The following is a 19,964-nucleotide window of genomic DNA, read 5'->3' as shown; positions in this document are numbered from 1 at the left end:
TGTTTCTTTCCCTCATTGCGAAGTTGTTGTGCTTCATTTGCAGTTGTAACTGGTCTTTGATAGACACTCCGCGTAGTAGCATATTCTTGGCTTAGCTTAATGTTCAAGTGAAACTTGCGGTTATCACTAGTGGAAGATGTATTAGTCATTGTAAGTAATGAAGGAGCAGAAAGTACAATGAAAATAACGTAGCAGCAGAGAAGAAGGTGCATCATAGAAGAAGAGAAAAATCTCGCGAAAGGTGAGAAAAAAGAGAGATTCAAAAGTGGAAACAACTATTTGCCGCCAAGTGAAGTAAATGAAAACAAATTTCGAGGTGAGCCACAAAGGAATGTGAAGAAAACGATATCTTTTTGAATATTTAGAGATATGTACCTAGATACGCTTTAGATTGCGTAGATATGCTTTAAATGACCAAAACGGACAAATTTGGAGCCGTTTTGACCACAAACGGCTCTGCTAATTAGTAATTTAACCAATTCCTTACACATCCCTTTTTGAGTCGTTTTTGGCCCTAATGGTATTGCCATTTGGGTTGTGAAATGCACCATCTTTCTATCAAGAGAGAGCAAATTGGGTATTGGAACCATTCATTGGTAGTTGTGTTAAAGCTTTTATGGATGACTTCTGTGTTTACAACTGTAGGGATGAACACCATGAGAAGTTGCAGATGGTATTGGCTCGTTATGATGAATGTGAAGGACAACTAAATCCAAAGAAATGTCATCCAGCATAGACAAGGGTGAAGTTATTGGGCCGTATGGTGTCAGAAAATGGCATTGAAGCTGATCCAGACAAGGTTAAGTCTATTATTCTTCTTCGATCACCTACGAGTACAAAGCAATTGGCAACCTTCATACACAAACTGAAGTACATGGCGCGGTTTATTCCATTGTCTTCATAGCTCCTTTATCCATTACATTGAAGTGGCAAAGCATGATCCATTGCAATGAAATGACAAGTGCGAAGAAGTGTTTCAAGAGATGAAAGAGGTGTTAGGGGGGTTGTCAGCCATGCAGACTCCTGATTTGGAGCAAGCTTTTATGTAAATCCATATGTACGGGATGATGCCATTGGAGCCATGCTATTGCAAAAGGTGAAGGGCACCCATTATATGAGGCCAGTGTATTGTGCAAGCCGAGTGAAGTTGGTAGCAGAGGGAAAATTCTTGGAAGTAGAGCTAGTGATGGCCATTGTAATATTTGCTTATCGACGATTTCGTCATTACTTGCTACCACGACCTTTTGTTTTCTTAACGAGTTACACCTTTTTGCCACATTTAATTAATGGCACTAACATGTCAAATGTGGTCAAGAAATGGGTAATTGAGCTGCAAGAGTTCGAGTTCTCTTTTTTAGTGGAAGATAGTACAAGGGCTACCCTAGCTGATTTGTTAACTTACAAAGAGAATCCCCTCCTTGTTAAGGAAGAGGTGGTGAGAAGGGTAGTTGAAGAAGTGCCACAGATCATTAATGCACATGTGTTGTTCTTTGATGGCTCATACAGAAAGAGACATGATGCGGCTTCAGGGGGTATAGCACTTTATGATCCAGAGGGGAAGCTAGTATGCAAGAGAGGGTTCAAATTGGATGCTCATAGTAACAATGAGGCTGAATATGCTACTTTGGAAGCTGGATTACACATTTGTTTGAAGCATGGGATTAGAAGATTGAGCATAAAAGGTGAAGTCTTGTTAGTTGTGAAGCAAGTGTTGGGTGTGTGGAAGAGGAAGAACACCTCATTGAAGGAAATGTGTTTCAGAATTAAAGGTCTATTAAAAATGTTTGAAGCATGGAGCATCAGACACATTGAACATGCTCTAAATGGAGAGGCACATGAATTAGCTCAAAGCATGATTGGGGAGCTATTTGTGTTGAAGAACAATTTACCTCTTTATCGTGGCCGAGAAAGTTTGGCTCAAGAAGAGGAGTTTTTGCTAACAGAATCATTTCAAAGGACATTCAAAAGTCTAAGAAGTATGGTTTTGTGCGTAAAGCGGACATGTACAAATTGATTGGTGATGTCTTGTACATGAAAGGGGCTGATATCGTGTTGAGATGTGTACCTTGGGGGGAGGAGCTTTATAGAGTGTTGGAAGAGAATCATGAAGGCACATGTGGCGGACATTTTGCTCTAAAGATCACCTTACATAAGATCTTGCAAGAGGGGTATGTACGGCCTAGTTTGCACAAGGATGTTCACCATTGGTGTAGGTCTTGCATAAGGTGTCAAGCATTTGGGAAGAGAGTGTTGAAGCCAGAGATATGAAAAACCATTATGGCGTTTGATGTGTTTGAAAATTAGGGGATTGATGCAATAGGCCTGTTACCTATCACAAGCAGGGAAAAAAACTATATTTTGACTACAGTGGACTATTTCTCTAGATGGACAGAGGCTATAGCAGTAAAACAAATCACTCCAAAGGATGTGGAAAAATTTGTGTACGATGAAATATGTTGCAAGTTTGGGGTGCCACTGGAGCTACTTTGAGATAAGGGGCCAAGATTTAGAGCTAAACAGCTAGACTTTTTATGTGTAAAGATGAAGATTAGGCACCAGCATACCACTTCTTATTACCCGCAGTGTAAATGAAAGATTCAATGTTGAGTTGGTACAAATTCTTTCAAAAGTGACAGAGCACCAAGGAAAGAATTGGGATTTGGAATTGCCTAGTGCATTATGGGCTCACCGTACTTTGGTGAAGACAGGTACGGGGTTTACTCCATTTCATTTGGTATATGTAAAGGAAGCATTATTGCCTGTGGAAGTAGAGTTGCATGCGGTCAAGATGTTAGAAAAGTTTCTTGGGCAGTCCAGTGATGCATTCAAAGAGAGGCTCTTACAATTACAAGAGGTTCAGCTAGATAGGATGAGCGCTATCGAGAAATTTGCGATCTTGCCAGGAAAGCACCGGGCTTATGGCTGTGAGAGTTTGTGAGAGAACTCAACAAAAACTATATGAAGGAGTTAAACTATAGATGCCATGAAGATTAGGGTTTGGAAAGAAGTGCAATCAAAGAAGACTCACTCTTTCTCTCTTGCACTCACACACACAAAGAAAGAACACAAAAGAGAATGTCAAAACAATACGAAAATGAAAACATCAAGGCCATGGTCATATCGTATCATGGGTAATATGAAAGGGTTAATAAATGAGTTAATGGCATTCAATCTTGACTGACCAAATAGGGTACGAATTGTTCTTTGGAATTGTAGTTTTGTGCTTACCATAATATATATATTTTGTCTAGTGATTGGGATTAATTGTGTGTACAAATCCTCTTGGTTCATAGCAAGATAACTACGCTTACATCAAAAGAAAAATTATAGTCTATGAGAGGTAGTATGATGGGATCCGGTGATAGAAGTATTTCATTGAGCCTTTCAGGGCCGAAGAGAAACACTATACGTTGTTGAAAGTGTATTTTACGGCTAATCCATACGTTAATTCTAATAGATCGTACAGAGTGAAAGCGATAGAAATGATCATCATGTGGATTATTCATCTAGGATCGTATGTGAGAAATGTAGATATGAGAGAAGTGAAGAGATGAGAAGTTTCCCTCCCAAGCCCTATTCTTGCCCGTAACCAATAAGGATACTGCAGGGAGAGATGTACCTGTAGCAAAGAGAACCTAGAGAGGATGAATTACTAAGAATGAGAGAGATAGGTTTGGTTAAGGAGATGAGATTAGATACATATATATATGTTGGATTAGAGATGAAAATGAAAACAACAAGAAATCAAGAAAACATCAATGTAGAACACATCTTACTTGAAACCCTTAGGCACCATTATTGATGGGAGAGAGAAGAAGAGGGGAGAATTCAACATTGATTGATACGCCAAGTACAACACCTTATTTGATCAGAGTTGATCTTCCAAGGATAGCTTGTTGCAAGAATGACTAGTCTCCCTCTAGGAGAAAGTGTAGGCTTGGGCTTATGTTAATGGCTAAGTACAATTAGGCATTACTACTCACTCCCCCAAGAATTCCTCTCATCAATGGCTTGAATGCTTGAGTTCCTTTTCAAGGAAGAAGAGGTCCCCTTTTATAGGTGAAGGGAACCCCCAAGGGTTTACACAAGAAGAGAGGAGCCAGTGTGAATAGGAATTGGAAAAGTTGGAAATGAGCTGTCCCTGCATGATGTGGGCAGATTGGGGTCCAGTATTTTGATCATATCTCCTCAACCGTGGCTCCAAATAAAAAAGTAAAAATATGGGCAAAAACTTCAGCTCATTAGCTACGATTTTTATTTTAAAATCATTTTCCAATTCGGATTGGAACCTTGTGTAAAAAATTCATCAAAATAGGGTCCATTTCTGGCAGCAAAAGTCTTCCCGTGGTCCCCTTAGCCTAGACTTTCATTTACTTCCAAAGGACACCTCATGCCATATGAAAGCATGAAATTGCTCCTTGACAAAGTTTTGTAATCATGCTTGCAATAATGCATTAAAATAAGTGTATCTTTGAAATCATGCCACCTAGTGTCCCACTAGGATTTGATTCCCTCCTAGTAGCTATTTAAAAAGAAATATAAGAAAAGTATAAAAAATACATAGAATATATATATATTGGAGTTTACCCTAGATATAGGATCTAGCTAGGGTGTGAGATGATATTGAGATAGTAGAAATAAAGAATCAATTCTTTTTGCCCCAAGTTAAAGAGACGGAGCTATTGAGCTTTTCCCATAGTATTTTCTGATGGTAAAGTAAAGATAGGTTACCCTTGAGAAAAATAATAGGATGAGATAGAAGGCTTATTATTATACTTAAATATGCATATATACATTATAGGAAAGATAATTATGTATCTAAAAAGTTACAAGATAGAGCTTGTAGCATGCATTCCCACTATGTACGTGTTACAGCACGACATCCACCCCCTCTAAACCTGCACATCCTCCGGTATGTGCCACATTATTTCTTTGTAAGATCAGCCCTCTTGTACATCTTCCTTGCTTTCTTCTTCACTAGATGATTCCAAATCTTCATCTTCACTTTGATCTTTACCTGTGGTTTGCTCTTCTTCCTCATCAACATCTTCTGTATCATTGTCTCCTCTTCTCTTAAACATTTTGATCCTTTTTCCTGCAATGGGAATCTTTACTTCTGTACCATCTAGTTCAGACAAGCTATAAGTAGCATTTTCATGCACATGCTTTACAACATACGGTCCAAACCATCTTTTTGAAAACTTACGCATGACTGTGTGCTGGTTATCAATGCTACTATCATACACCAAAACCCAGTCACCTTTGTCAATTGCTTTGCTCCTGAGTCGATGTCGCTTATCAAAGTAGTCCTTGTTTTTCAACCTTGCATTTTTGAGTCATTCTTTTGCAGCTTCAATGTCTCCAGGTCTTCTCTCTAGCTTCCTTATACGCAGTGCAAGGAGATCTTCCCTGCTAAGCCCCTCTTGCCAAGGTAGTACATTCCATGTGGGAATTGTATCTTCAATCGGCATCACTGGCTTTTGACCATACATTAGCTCCGCAGGCATGTAGCCAGTTACTGAGCTATGTGTTGTACGATCAGCCCATAAAGCATATGGTAACAGTTTTGGCCACTCACCAACTCTTCCTTCGCAAGCCTTGGCGAAAGCTTTGATGATAGGAGGATGCCCTCTTTCACTCTTTCCATTGCCTTCAGGGTTGTAAGCTGTAGTAAGAGAAAGCTTGATTCCTAATCTAGAAAAGAACTCCCTTGCTTCTTCGGCATCCAATTCACCTCTATCTGCAGTGATTTTTTCCACACAACCATAACGGCAAATCACCTCATCAAGAAGGAATTTGCACATAGCTTCTGTGGTTTTATCTCTTAATGCTCTTCCTTCAACCTGATTAGTTAGGTCCTCTCGTGCAAGAACCAAGTATCTCATTTTCCAGAGTCCTAAAGGCATTGTGACTAGATCCACAACCCATTTATAGTGCATGGCTAGTGAATATGTAGGGTGCAATCCATCTCGATGTCGGACATTTGAATGCATTTGACAAGTTACACACGACTCTACAAACTGAGATACATCTTTATACATACCCTTCCACCAGTATTTTTGTTTCGACTTGGAGAAGGTTGCCCATATACCCCTGTGTCCAGCCCATAGACTGTCATGAAACTCTTGCATGAGCTTTACTTGAGTCTCTTTTTTACATATAACCCTTTGTGGTGTAGCACCCTTTTGTTTAGGATGCTTCCACAAGTAACCATCCCTCAAAAAGTACCCATATGCTTTCCTGCGTATCCTCTTGAATTCTTGTTCAGACCAATCATCCTGTTTTTTTAGAGTACTCAAGTAGCTTCCAATAAGAAGCCAATCACCTTCATAAAGCTCTTTCAAGAATGATTCAAGTAGATTAGTCATGCAGACATTGTTACCTTTGACATGAGAGATAGAATAGAACTTTGTGCCTACATCATCTCCCTCATCAATCATTTGTGACTCATCTTCATACCTTGTCCTTGATAGCATATCTGCCACTGTATTGTCTTTACTTGCAATGTGCTTAAACTCAAGATTTAAGGACTTAATGTAGGCAATCCACCACAACATAGCAATGTCTGGAGGTGAGCAGCTTGTAATCATCCCAAGAAGTGGTAGACAATCTATTTCTACAACCACACATGCACCAATTAGGTACTCTTTCCCACTTTTCAAGGCTGTAACCATACCCCATAACTCTCTCTTTATCTGTGGATAGTTTCTTTGGCGAGCACTTAGCACCTTTGCTCCAAATCTTACCACATACCTGTGTCCTTCTTTGTCATCTTGCCCTATTGCCCATCCAATCCTGTAGGACTGGTGTCTACTGTCACAATTACTGGCCTTTGACACTCATAGTCTACCTTTCTCAAAGTTGTTGCTGATTGGAGCAACTCCTTTAGCTTTTTCATGGATTTTACATGGGCTTTTGTCCATTTAAACTTCTGATTCTTTCTAAGTAGCTGATAAAGAGGATCAACTACATCTGCATAATGTGGAATCCAAATAACATAGAAGACACATGCTCCCAGAAACCTTCTAACCTCAGTGATGCTAGTGCACGTTTCTTTCATTCTTTGGATGGCATCTACCTTTGTTGGACAAGGTTTCCTACCATATGGCCCACACATGTGCCCCACAATAAGCACTTCATTGACACCAAACATAGACTTTTTTCCTGACAATGTAAGATTCACTTCTTCCAACCTAGACAAAATTTTATCACAATCATTTATGTGATTTACCACAAACCTGCGACATCCCTTGAGATCCAAAGCTTCATCTTTGTCACTTTCTTCACATCCTTTGATAGGCAAATCATCAATGAAAGGCATTGTGATTTGAGGAATAAAGTCACGTAAGACCTTATTCATCCCATTAATCATATGTGCAACCAAGTTGGTTGCTCCCTGTGGCAAGGTACACATCCTTACCAAACCCAAAGGTGTCCTCATGGTTGTCAAGTCTCTGCTTTCGATTGCAAGCTGAAATTGATCATACCCTGAGTAGAGATCCCCCATTGAGTAGATTTCCCTCCCTGCAAATGCCTCTGCAAACTCATCCACAATTGGACCTGTACCTACATTTCTAATTGTCACCTTGTTCACTGGTTGCATATCTTGGATGAAGCGTAGAGAACCATTCTTCTTCGAAACTGTGAACCACCTGTTTGAGTATGGAGCACAAGAAGGCTCTAAGATTCCCATTTTGATTTTCTCATTCAGTAGCTCTACTAACTTTGGCAAATGAGCCTTTGGAACCGGAATAGGCCGCAGATTCCAAGGCACATGAGGTATTGTGAAAATTACCATAGGAGCTACAATAGAAGGATCAACACATCCTATCTCATGTGGCTCAAATGCAAAAGCCTTACCATGCTTTGAAAGAATTTCTTTGAAGCACTTTGTCTCCTCCTGTGTTAGAAACTCCTTGCGACCAATCTGCAAGTCTTGGAAAGACTCCTTTGTGAAGGTATGCCCAATCTTTTTAGGATTCCTCAAACTTGGTTGTAAAGAAGCCTGCTCAATCTTTTCCCTGTTGTTGGGTGGTAAGGGTGAAGCTACTAGTTTCACCTTATTTGCTACACTCTTGTATTTAGTTTCAACATGGACTTCTGGGCCAACTGTTTGGCTTTCTTTAAAGGCTTCTATTACTTGATACATTTCCATAAAGCAAACTTCCACAACTTCATTTTCAAGATGCAAATTAGACCCCATTATACATCAAGCTCACCCATAGTATCTACAAAAGAAACTTGTTCACACAAACCCAAAACATTTTCAGTAGGCTCTAGCAACCCACTCTTTTTCATGCCTATTTGTACATGATGCACATATTGCCTCTCGCATCTCTTCAAATCTTCAAGTTTTGTAAAACATAATGATCCATTCTTTGTTACCAAGGAGCTCGTTGAAAACACTTCACCTATTTTGCAATCAAGCGAGACCCTTTTTCTTTCTGTACCACTGCAATCCTGCTTTACAATGGTACTTGGCCAAAACCCATCATTTCTCTATGATCATGAAACTCTTTGCTCACCTTTGGTAGAGGATGTTCTCTGAGGTTGTCACGATTTCTTTCATGGTTCACACAAACTGTGAGAAATTGGATAGCTTGTTTACCATCTTTGCTACGTATCCTAGCATATGCTGAACCATCATCCATTACCTTTGTTTCCATTCGAACTCCCACAATGTAGGGTTGTCCAAGGATGAGATGATATGAAGATGTATCCTGTACAAAGAAGTTTTGGTCAATCTTTACATCACCTATTGTTACCTTCACACCTGGACATGCTGCATACAATTCACCGGATGAATTGTTTGCCACTTTTACCATCCAGCCATGATCTGTGTCCATCAGCCATTTGCACTTGTTGTAGAGACTCTTTGACATTATGTTTATTTCTGAACCTTGGTCAATCAAGGCAACAAATGGCTCTTCAAGATCACCTACCTTGACCAAAGTTTCTGTAGTAGCCCTTGCCCAATGACTTCGTGAATAGTAACTCCTAGGAATATCTTCAACTTCTTCATCATCATTTGAGAAATACACTTGCTTCACTCTCCCACTAGATTGGTAGCATCCTACCACAGCTCCATCATTCTCCTTATTTTGCAGTTGCATCCCTTGTGTCTTTGAGGTTTCCCCTTCAACCTGTGGACGAGAAACTTCAGCAAGGGTTTGCCTCTTCCTCTTGATGATCTCCTCATGGAATTCACGCTTTGCAATGCCAAGAACTTCTCCTAGAGTAAACTCAATCTTGCTATTCAAGATCCTTTCCTCCAAGACTTTCTTTAAATTTGTAGTAACCTCAATATCAGATTGTAGTTTATAAGTTGGGCCTTTTGTCTTACCTTTTGTTGGCTCTTTCGTCTTTCCTGTTATAGACTCCTCCATGAGTACTTCAGGTGGAGATGCTCCTTGTGTTGAGGGTGTTTGAGAAGGCATTGAGTCGCTTCTTCCCCCACTTCTAGAAGCTCTTTTTGATGGTCCTTCATCAGCATTCTCACGTCTGCGCTTCTCTTCTACAATTGCCTCATTTTGTTGGCATTTTGTAATATAGGCATGAACTGACAATGAGTCCACTGGATCATTCCATCTTGTTTCTAGACGTATGCAATCACCTGCTTCATGTAGAATCTCTTTTGTAAGCTTTCCCTTTTTAGCTAATTGCATGACATTTGGCCAAATTTGACCATGATGGTCACTCACCTCTTCATCACAAAAATGTTCAATTTTTACTCCATAAGTAGCTGCCTCAACTGAAGAGGTGGCATGCTTGGTTGCCATATCTTCAACTAAGGTTTGCATTCCCCCCTTCCCAAAGTTAGTTCTCAAGGGTAGACCTGTCTCTCTTAAGTGGATTTTACCATCCTTAAAAAAGACAACATCTTTTGACAAAGCATCACTAAAATCATCACAATCCCCTCTTACATGGTCTGTACTATCACACCAAATACATCTATTAACAAACCCTTCTTTGGGCTGTTGTCTTTGCCTAGGAAGTGGCCCTGATGGTTGGCCTTTTTCTTCAAGCTTTGCAAACTTCACCTTCAAGTCACGCATTCCCTTCACAAGCTCATCTAGCATGGACTCATCAAACTTAGGAGTGATAAAAGTAGGCTTTACCATTTTGTCAGAAGTTGAGGCGGAAGGACTTGTAGTGTTTACTACCATCTTGTCCCTTCTTCTTTGTCGTTTGGCAAGCAGTGAGATAGCACCTTCAACTTCATTCCATCCGGTCTTTAGTCCTTGCTCAACATCTTTATCTTCAAGAAGAAGCTCCAAATTTTCTTGAAACTCTTTACCTGCAGCTTGTAAGAAAAGATATGTCTTCTCTGCATCTAGTGTGGCCCTTTCAGTCCTGGTGAGTTGTGCATAGCGCCGCTCAAATTCCCTAAGTAGCTCTGTTATTGATAGTCCTTGCTTTGGCTTGACTACCCATTCTAAGAATGTCCTTTTGGTCACTCTCTCAGAGTCCTCCATGAAATATTCCTCCTTTAAAGCTACTTTGAGTTCTTCCCAATTTCTCCCATGCCCATCTTTAATTACCCTAACATGCTCTCTAATTTCTGGAGCAACAACTAGCTCAAAGCTTTGAATCATCTCACCTTCCGACACGCGATGCAGCTCCATCTCCTTCACATACTCGCGTAAGTACTTGGTTACATCTTTGCCATTGAACTGATCCATTCTATTGACGACTACTTGTATGTCCTTTGTTGCTGAAATATCCCTTCTTTCAGTGGCATGTTGTTGCTGCATGAACATTGCAAATGCTTGAAACATTTGCATTCTTGATGGGTCAAAATGCATACCCTGTTGCTCAACATGATCACCCATGGTTACCCACAAAATCTCACCCTGGCAGTTTCACGTCGTGTTTACAAAAAATATGTCGAGAAATTTGCGGTCTTGCCAAGAAAGCACCAGGCTTATGGCTGTGAGAGTTTGTGAGAGAACTCAACAAAAACTATATGAAGGAGTTAAACCATAGATGCCATGAAGATTAGGGTTTGGAAAGAAGTGCAATCAAAGAAGACTCACTCTTTCTCTCTTGCACTCACACACACAAAGAAAGAACACAAAAGAGAATGTCAAAACAATACGAAAATGAAAACATCAAGGCTATGGTCATATCGTATCATGGGTAATATGAAAGGGTTAATAGATGAGTTAATGGCATTCAATCTTGACTGACCAAATAGGCTACGAATTGTTCTTTGGAATTGTAGTTTTGTGCTTACCATAATATATATATTTTGTCTAGTGATTGGGATTAATTTTGTGTACAAATCCTCTTGGTTCATAGCAAGATAACTACACTTACATCAAAAGAAAAATTATAGTCTATAAGAGGTAGTATGATGGGATCCGGTGATAGAAGTATTTCATTGAGCCTTTCAGGGCCGAAGAGAAACACTATACGTTGTTGAAAGTGTATTTTACTTCTAATCCATACGTTAATTCTAATAGATCGTACATAGTGAAAGCAATAGAAATGATCATCATGTGGGTTATTCATCTAGGATAGTATGTGAGAAATGTAGATATGATGTGGGCAAATTGGGGTCCAGTATTTTGATCATATCTCCTCAACCGTGGCTTCAAATAAAAAAGTAAAAATATGGGCAAAAACTTCAGCTCATTAGCTACGATTTTCATTTTAAAATCATTTTCCAATTTGGATTGGAACCTTGTGTAAAAAATTCATCAAAATAGGGTCCATTTCTGGCAGCAAAAGTCTTCCCGTGGTCCCCTTAGCCTAAACTTTCATTTACTTCCAAAGGACACCTCATGCCATATGAAAGCATGACATTGCTCCTTGACAAAGTTTTGTAATCATGCTTGCAATAATGCATTAAAATAAGTGTATCTTTGAAATCATGCCACCTAGTGTCCCACTAGGATTTGATTCCCTCCTAGTAGCTATTTAAAAAGAAATATAAGAAAAGTATAAAAAATACATAGAATATATATATATATATATATATATATTGGAGTTTACCCTAGATATAGGATCTAGCTAGGGTGTGAGATGATAATGAGATAGTAGAAATAAAGAATCAATGCGTTTTGCCCCCAAGTTAAAGAGGCGGAGCTATTGAGCTTTTCCCATAGTATTTTCTGATGGTAAAGTAAGGATAGGTTACCCTTGAGAAAAATAATAGGATGAGATAGAAGGCTTATTATTATACTTAAATATACATATGTACATTATAGGAAAGATAATTATGTATCTAAAAAGTTACAAGATAGATCTTGTAGCATGCGTTCCCACTATGTACGTGTTACAGCACGACAACGCATTGGAACATTATGGGCATATGCAAGATAAGGCTTTAGAAAAGATAAATGAAAAGGTTTCAAAAGTAAGGGTATCAAGAAACATGACTTGGTTTTGCGCTACAACAGTAAGCTGGACAAGACATTCCACAAGAAGTTTCAAATTAAGTGGGAAGGCCCTTTCAAGGTAGTGGAGTGTTTTCTGAATGGTACATATTAGTTGGCTAACCTGGATGGGATTCTACACAAGTCAAGGGTAAATGGATTGCATCTTAGTTTGTATCATGCTAGATTGATGATGGTGGAGCAAGATGAGCAAGATGTATGTGAGGGATGAGGAGACCTGTGATGCGGTGAGTCTCACATCTCTTTTTGCTGCAGCTGATCATGAATGATCTAGCAGGCTAGGGGATGGGCAAATAGTGTTAGGAGTTTTTTGGAAGAAGTGATTGCACATATGTACATACACATGCATGGTGCATTGAATAAAGGATTGTCCATTTTCCAGAGCCAAGTGCTTGCGTGGGGCCCACATGTGTACAGGTAGGACATCGTGTACATAGCACATCGATTTTCATTATCACCAGTACCAGTGTGTTTTTTCTATAATAATGAGGAGTTGGTAGCGCGCAAAAATTCTCGAGGAAGCTATCCACGGGCCGAAGACATGAGGTAAGCAGGTGCATCAGATGGCATCTAGTGGCGTCAGGAGGTTGAATGGGGTCAATACTTGCACGTGGGTAAGCAAGGACACAACGTGGGTGTTTTCTTGTGATGATTATGCAGAAAGATCATCATGAGGACTATATTTTGGGGCCACTTCACGTGGTTGCAGGATGCATTATTGAAAAAAGTTGAGTGTCAGGTGTTGTGGATGAATGTAGAAGGGTGACAAAAATGCACTACGTGGCTAGTTTTTGCCCTGTTCGGGGTCCGTTTGAGGTCAATCGAAAGGCCAAAGGTGCCCAAGAGATAAACTGAAGTGTGGACACTGGTAAACCTGAGAGAAATGCCAAGAAAATGTGGAGAGAAGAGGAGGAACATCTGCAACTAAGTTTTTGCTGTTTTTGGAGCTTGTTTTGGCCATAAACCGCTCATTCGAGGTCGGATTTGAGCACTTTGATACTGTAGACTGGGGCTTTTTTTGGCCGCTCCGGACGCAATGGCGTTGTCCATTTTTCCAAATTCCTCATTTTTTTGTGCTGTTTTGGTTGTGTAAGTTTTTTCTGTGAGCGAAGCCTCTGTTCAATTTGTGATTGTATCTGGCATATTTCATCCATATTGTGTGAGCTATTTGCCCCATTGGTGTTGGCCCAAGATCAATTGTATCTAATCATAAAAAATATTCCTCTTTTGAGCTGAGTTTTTTGGGTGTGTGTGTGTGTGTGTGTATGTGTGTACCTCTGTGTTGAGTGGGCAAATGAATAGTCTCTCTCCTCTCACTTCATTGGTGTGTTCCCTGTCTCGACCAGGTGGGTTGTGTAAGCCGAGTGGTGCCTCATAGTGTGTGTGTGTGTGTGTGTGTGTGTGTGTGTGTGTGTGTGTGTGTGTGTGTGTGTGTGTGTGTATCATCCCAAGAGTGTGTGTCGGGTGATTATAGAGGTATTGTGTGTGTTTCCATCCCGCTAACAGCGTCAACTCAAAATGGTACAAGACTAGGGCTGTGACTATATCTACTTAAGACACAAGGAAATTACTACAAAAATTAGTGTCAAAGATCATAGTTATAGAGATGTAGAACAAACCCCAAGGGAAGAATTAAACTCCACAACTGATTTTGAAAGCATAGTGCATATTTGGATGTACGGAGCTCCTCTGAGTGTAAGGCCGAGGAAGGAGGATTGTATTCTCGATCGACCTGTGGAGGACACATACTATATTCCAGAACCATTTCTCGAGGAGTTATTTGAAACCTTTGGATGGGATCAAATACTGGCCACTCTTGATCTGTGTGTGAATGAGGTGACCCTGACTAAATTTTGCGATGAAGATGGCTATGATATAGCTCCCTTGTTTATTATAAATGTGTTGAAGGAAGCTAATGAATTTTGTGAGTGTGAAAGCAAAAATCATGAGACAAATTACATCATGGAGCATGAGACAAAAGTGAAAACAAAGGAAGGAGAGCAACCACAAGAATATGTCATCATTGACATACCTGAAGATCAACAAAAATTGTTTCAAGCAAGCAGACTCCAAAAAAAGTGCAAATGAAAGCAGATGAAGAAGTAAAATTTCCAAGTTCAACGTCAAGTGTTCAGAAAATGCAAGATCAAAAGAAGGACAGAGACAAGGAAGAAGATTGACTGTCTCCTACGACGATCAAATTCAGCATATGCAGAGAAACAGGTTTTCAAAACCACATGTTTAGCTTTGATAGATCCAAAAGTGACAAAGAATCTAATGTCTTATGATATGTGGATAATGATGGGAAAGCCACCAATCACCGAGCTAGAGGAGATTGTGTATACAAGTTCAAAAATACCGATTCCTAGCTTTGGTATGGCAGAAGCAGTACTCAAGTTGAGTACTAGGGAGTACAAAGATACTTTCACATAATTGAATCCCATCATATCAAAGAGAGTCTGATCCTAACAAAAAGCTAGAGGAACATCTTTTTTAAACCACAAGGAAAATCTTCAGCAACAACACCATCAAAAACCCCAAAAGCACCTCAAGTCAATGCAAAAAAGGAGCAACCAAGCATTGCAGAAAAAGGTAAAGCCAAGGTAAAATTTGAAGTATATCAACCTCAAAAGACGACTTTATCTTCAACGAGCTTACATCAAAATTCCAGCGAAGCCTCTACATCAAGAGCCAAACCATTGACAATGCAATGAAAATCAAAACAAAAAGACTATCAACACTACTAGAATGGTCACCACCATAGTATTGCATGCCCTCTTTGTCAGCATATCCTCTTTGACAAGCTTCGGCACATCAACCTTCTCTTTGTTCACATTGTCTATCACCATATCATTAGACACATAACAAGGTAGCTTTACCCTTACCATCACAGGTTCATCAAACTCTGCTTCCTTGCCATAGGATGTGGACTCACCCACTCTATCCTCCTTCCTTATCTCCCAAAAACTTGAGCTTGTATCTTCACCATCATCAATACCGCATGCTGACTCTATATCAACATCCATAGGGTTGCAATCACTCGACACATCCTCACTCTCTGTCTCACGCAGAGACGAAGCCCATATCTCCATTTGCACCATAGCCGATAAAAATGCATTTGTGTGACCTGGGATCTAGCTTGCAACAAAGTTCTTTGGGCACATGTACATATGCCTCACATCCAAATACATGTAAATGCTCATAATAAGGAGTTGAACTCATTTAAGTGACAAAAACCTGTGCTACCTTCTTTCATGTTGAGCTTCATAAGCTTTTTCATGAGAAAACTTTGTTGGATGCACTTTTTCTCTCCCATGCTGAACAATAAGCTATCCCAAAATTCCTTGGTTGTTGTCTTCCCTATGATAGTGAAGAACACTGACTCGGCTAGATGTAGACGTATGGTAGCCATGGCTCTCGCATCCAAAAGCTCCCACTGAGCTTGCATATATTAGTATCCTTTGCACGCTCTTTCAATGGTTCTGATAGGCCTTTTGTTTTCCAAAACATCTTTTATGCGCTCTTTCCACATCTGCCATCGAACCTGCGAATGAAATACTCCTCGTTTTGTGAAGAAGAAGCCATTGTTGATAAGAGGGTTTGAGAGGTGTTAAACTATGGCGAGACACTACAAAAATTTGCGTAGAGTAACTTTTTGCTACCATATACATGTGGTAGTGATGTGTGTGAACACACTAGGACCATCGGGGCATTTTTTCCCTCTTTAGGAGGGTTATTCCCCCATGCATTGTATATATGCCCATCACTCTAGGGCTATCTATCTTTCCATTGCACACTAAGTAATACACTCTCTATTGTGTGCCTTGAGCTTCCTTCGTCTTCTCCAAGCTGTGTGTGTTTTCGTGCAACGCTAATTTCAACAATTGGTATTAGAGCAGGTTGTGTCCTCACGGGCTTAGTCGCCAGCAGCTCTAGTACACGCATGCTCATTTTCTCCAATTTCAGTGATCTTTGGCAAGTGTTCGCAGGTCGACCAAAATTTTGAGTGAGATTGTAGAGCTCACTCTGCTCAAAATTCTAATTCGAGCACATTTTGGCCTCTATTTCCATGATAAGCAGTACTACGTATGCTATTTTGTCATTTTGTGCAAAAGTTTTGTTAGTGCCATTTTTTGCATAATAGGTCCCTTACAATATTCTACGATTTGTGCTATATAGCACCTATTGTTCCCGCTTTGTTTATCCTCTTTTCGGGTAGATTTCACATCAGGTGCAACATTTACCATGGTTGACGACAACACATATGTGTTCAAGATGTTTTCTGTTGAGGACAGATTGGATGGGGACAATTACCCTATGTGGGCTTACATGATGCAACATGTTCTTGTGTCAAAGGGCGTCTGGAATATTGTGCAGGTCATTGATGTACATCTTGGTTCTGAAGATGTAGGCGATGTTGCAGGTCTTGCTGCAAGGATTGCTATTGTTAGAGTTGTTTTGCCTACGGTGGAACAAGCTTGTTGGGATGTAAAGGATGCGTAGGCTCATGCATTGATTGCGTTGTCTGTAAAGTGCACCATTACTCCTCACATTTGTTCAGCAAAATCTGCAAAACAGGCTTGGGATATGGTCTTTATGTAAGCCGCAATTAGGCTAAAATTCCTTTGCTGCATAAAGAGCTGGAATCGAAGATTATGCATGAGGAAGATGATATGGACACTTTCCTTGCTGGTGTCAAGGATATCAATGAGAAACTTGTTTCTACAAGTAAAGTCATTTCAAACAGTTCCCTTGTGCAGACGGTTCTTGATGCCTTGCCAGACTTTTACCAGACCTTTGCTAGTACTTGGAGACTTATGACCCAAGGAAATCCTCAAGTTGTCAAGTTTGGTGCATTATGCACAACATTGTTGTGAGAGTCACATTCTAGAAAAAACAGGACTAGACAGCGTGCAATTGAACAGGCTTTTATTGCTGCTCAAAGAAAGGGTGGTAACAGCAATGCAGCCACTCCTTATGGTTTTTCTGTGAGTGGAAAATCATCTGTTCCTAATACTTCTGCTAGCAACAATTCGCCTGGAAATTCTGGTGATAAGAGCAAAACGAAGATGCGTTGCCATTATTGTAAAGCTAATGATCACTTGATCAAGCAGTGTCCTAAGTTGAAGACCAAAGAGGCTAAGAAGAAAGAGGGTGGTTCCACTGCAAATGTCAGTTCCACTACAAATGCACCCATTGTTGAGTCTTCTGTGAAAGGAGACTGTGATGTTGATGTTGATACAAAATGGATTTTTAGTGTAGAGTGCACTTACAATCTTGTTGTCCATGATGCATACATGTCAGTTGCTACAGATTCACATGTGTGGTATTTCGACAGTGGTTCTACAAAGCACATTACCTCACATCGTGAATTGTTCACCTCTCTCGAGTATGTCTCTCATGGGAATTCACTCACTTGTGCTACAAATGCCTCTTATCTGGTTCAGGGAGTAGGAAAGATTGTGCTTACTACTATAAATGGCAGTTCTTTCACACTTGTTGATGCACACTATGTACCTGGGATCAAGAAGAATCTTTTGTCTGTATATGCACTTGCTAGACTTAGACTTGTAGTCAAATTTGTGGATGACAGATGTACAGTTCATGATCTCAGTTTTGGTGATGAAATTGTTGCATCTGGCCTTTTGTGTCGAGGGCTATATAAGCTCACTTTTTATGACAAGTGTGGGTAGAATTTTGCAAATGTAATTTTGGATTCAAAGGCTATTTCAGATGCAAAACTTTGGCATGCACGTTTTGGTCGTCTCAATTTTGCCAATTTGCTACATTTGTAGAAATCTTATATGGTTGCTTCTTTGCCGCCTCTTGAAGCACCTGTCAAACATGTTTGTGAAGGCTGTATTTTGGGTAAGGTGCAGCGTTCAAAGTTTCAAAAGGATGGTTCAGTTAGGGCCACATGCAGGTTGCAACTTGTGCATAGTGATGTTTGTGGGCCCATGCAAACTCCGTCATTGGGCAATTACCTTTACTTCGTGACTTTCATTGGGCAATTACCTTTATTTCCGCTTAAAGAAAAGTCCAAAGTATTTATGTGATTCAAACAAATTTTGGCTATGGCTAAAAATGTCTTGAAATGTACTATGGGCACCCTCCGTTCTGATCGAGGGGGGGGAGTATATGTCTCATGAATTTAATGCATTTTTGGCTAGTCGTGGGATAAGACACCAATGTACAATGTCTTATACGCCTCAGTAAAATGGTGTTGATGAAAGGAAGAATAGGCCACTTACGAAAATGGCACAATGTATGGTCAAAAGTCAAGCTTTGCCGCATTCTTTTTGGCTTGAGGCCATCATGTGTGCCACTTATGTACTAAACAGGTGTCCTATGAAAGCTTTGCAGTCTATTACTCCATATGAAGCATGGCATGATAGAAAGCCTTCTATTGAGCACATGCGTGTTTTTGGTTGTTTGGCATATGCTTTGGTGCCACAAACACAGCTCGAAAAATTGGATGATAAGGCTGTCAAATGTATGTTTTTTGGTTATAGTGTTGAAAGCAAAGGTTACAAGTTGAATCATCTGCAAACAAAGCGTATTCTATTTTCACGGGATGTAGTGTTTGTGGAAGATTCTGTTCAGCCCTTGCTGTCATGTACTAGAGACAATAATGTAAGCTCACATGACATTTATGACACTTTGTTGCCTCTTTTCAATGGTGGAAGTTCGAATATAAATTCCAAGAGACAAATGTACAGCCTATGGGGGTTTCCGAAAATGTTACAGATCAACCTATTACTGATGCAGATGTACATGATGTACTTGATGAAAAAAAAGTTGAAAATGAGCAGGCTAAAGGTATGCCAAAATGGTTGGTGCATGCATTGCATGATAGTAAATTGGATGCACCTTTGTCTAGTTATACTCGTTCATGCTCTCGTCATGCATCTTATGTACCAGATTGTTATGCTTTGGCTCTGTCCACCTTAGATGATGTTGAAAAACCTCTCTCTTTTGATGATCAAAAAATTGGAGGTCTTCCATGCAATTAGAATATGATGCATTTATAGAAAATGACATATGGACTTTATGTGATTTGCCTCCTGGCAAAAAGGCTAGTGGTACGAAATGGGTTTACAAGTTGAAACACAAGCCGGATGGTGAGATCGATCGCCATAAGGCTCAGCTTGTTGCAAGGGTTATGCACATCAAAAAGGCATAGATTATGAAGAGACTTTGGCTCCCACTTGTCATATGACTACTGTGCATTTTCTATGTGCATTGTCAACTCATTTTGGTTGGGATGTACATCGATCAGACATTGTTACTGCTTTCTTGAATGGTGACACATTTGAGGAAGTTTATGTAATGCAGCCTCGCGGTTTTGTCAAGAAAGGACAAGAGGACAAAGAGTGCAGATGTAACAAGGCGGTTAAAGCAATCTCCTTGTGCTTGGTATGAGAAAACTGACACTCATTTGGTCAAACGAGGCTTTCGTAAGAGTCCAGCAGAAAGCACATTGTATGTAAAGCGTGATGGTGATGAACTTCTCATTGTGGTTCTTTATGTAGATGATTTGCTGATCACATGACCAAATGAGAG

Source organism: Adiantum capillus-veneris, chromosome 5 (assembly GCF_014529385.1).
Source record: "Adiantum capillus-veneris isolate H3 chromosome 5, ASM1452938v2, whole genome shotgun sequence".
Lineage (NCBI taxonomy): Eukaryota > Viridiplantae > Streptophyta > Polypodiopsida > Polypodiales > Pteridaceae > Adiantum > Adiantum capillus-veneris.
This window is presented reverse-complemented; position numbering follows the sequence as displayed.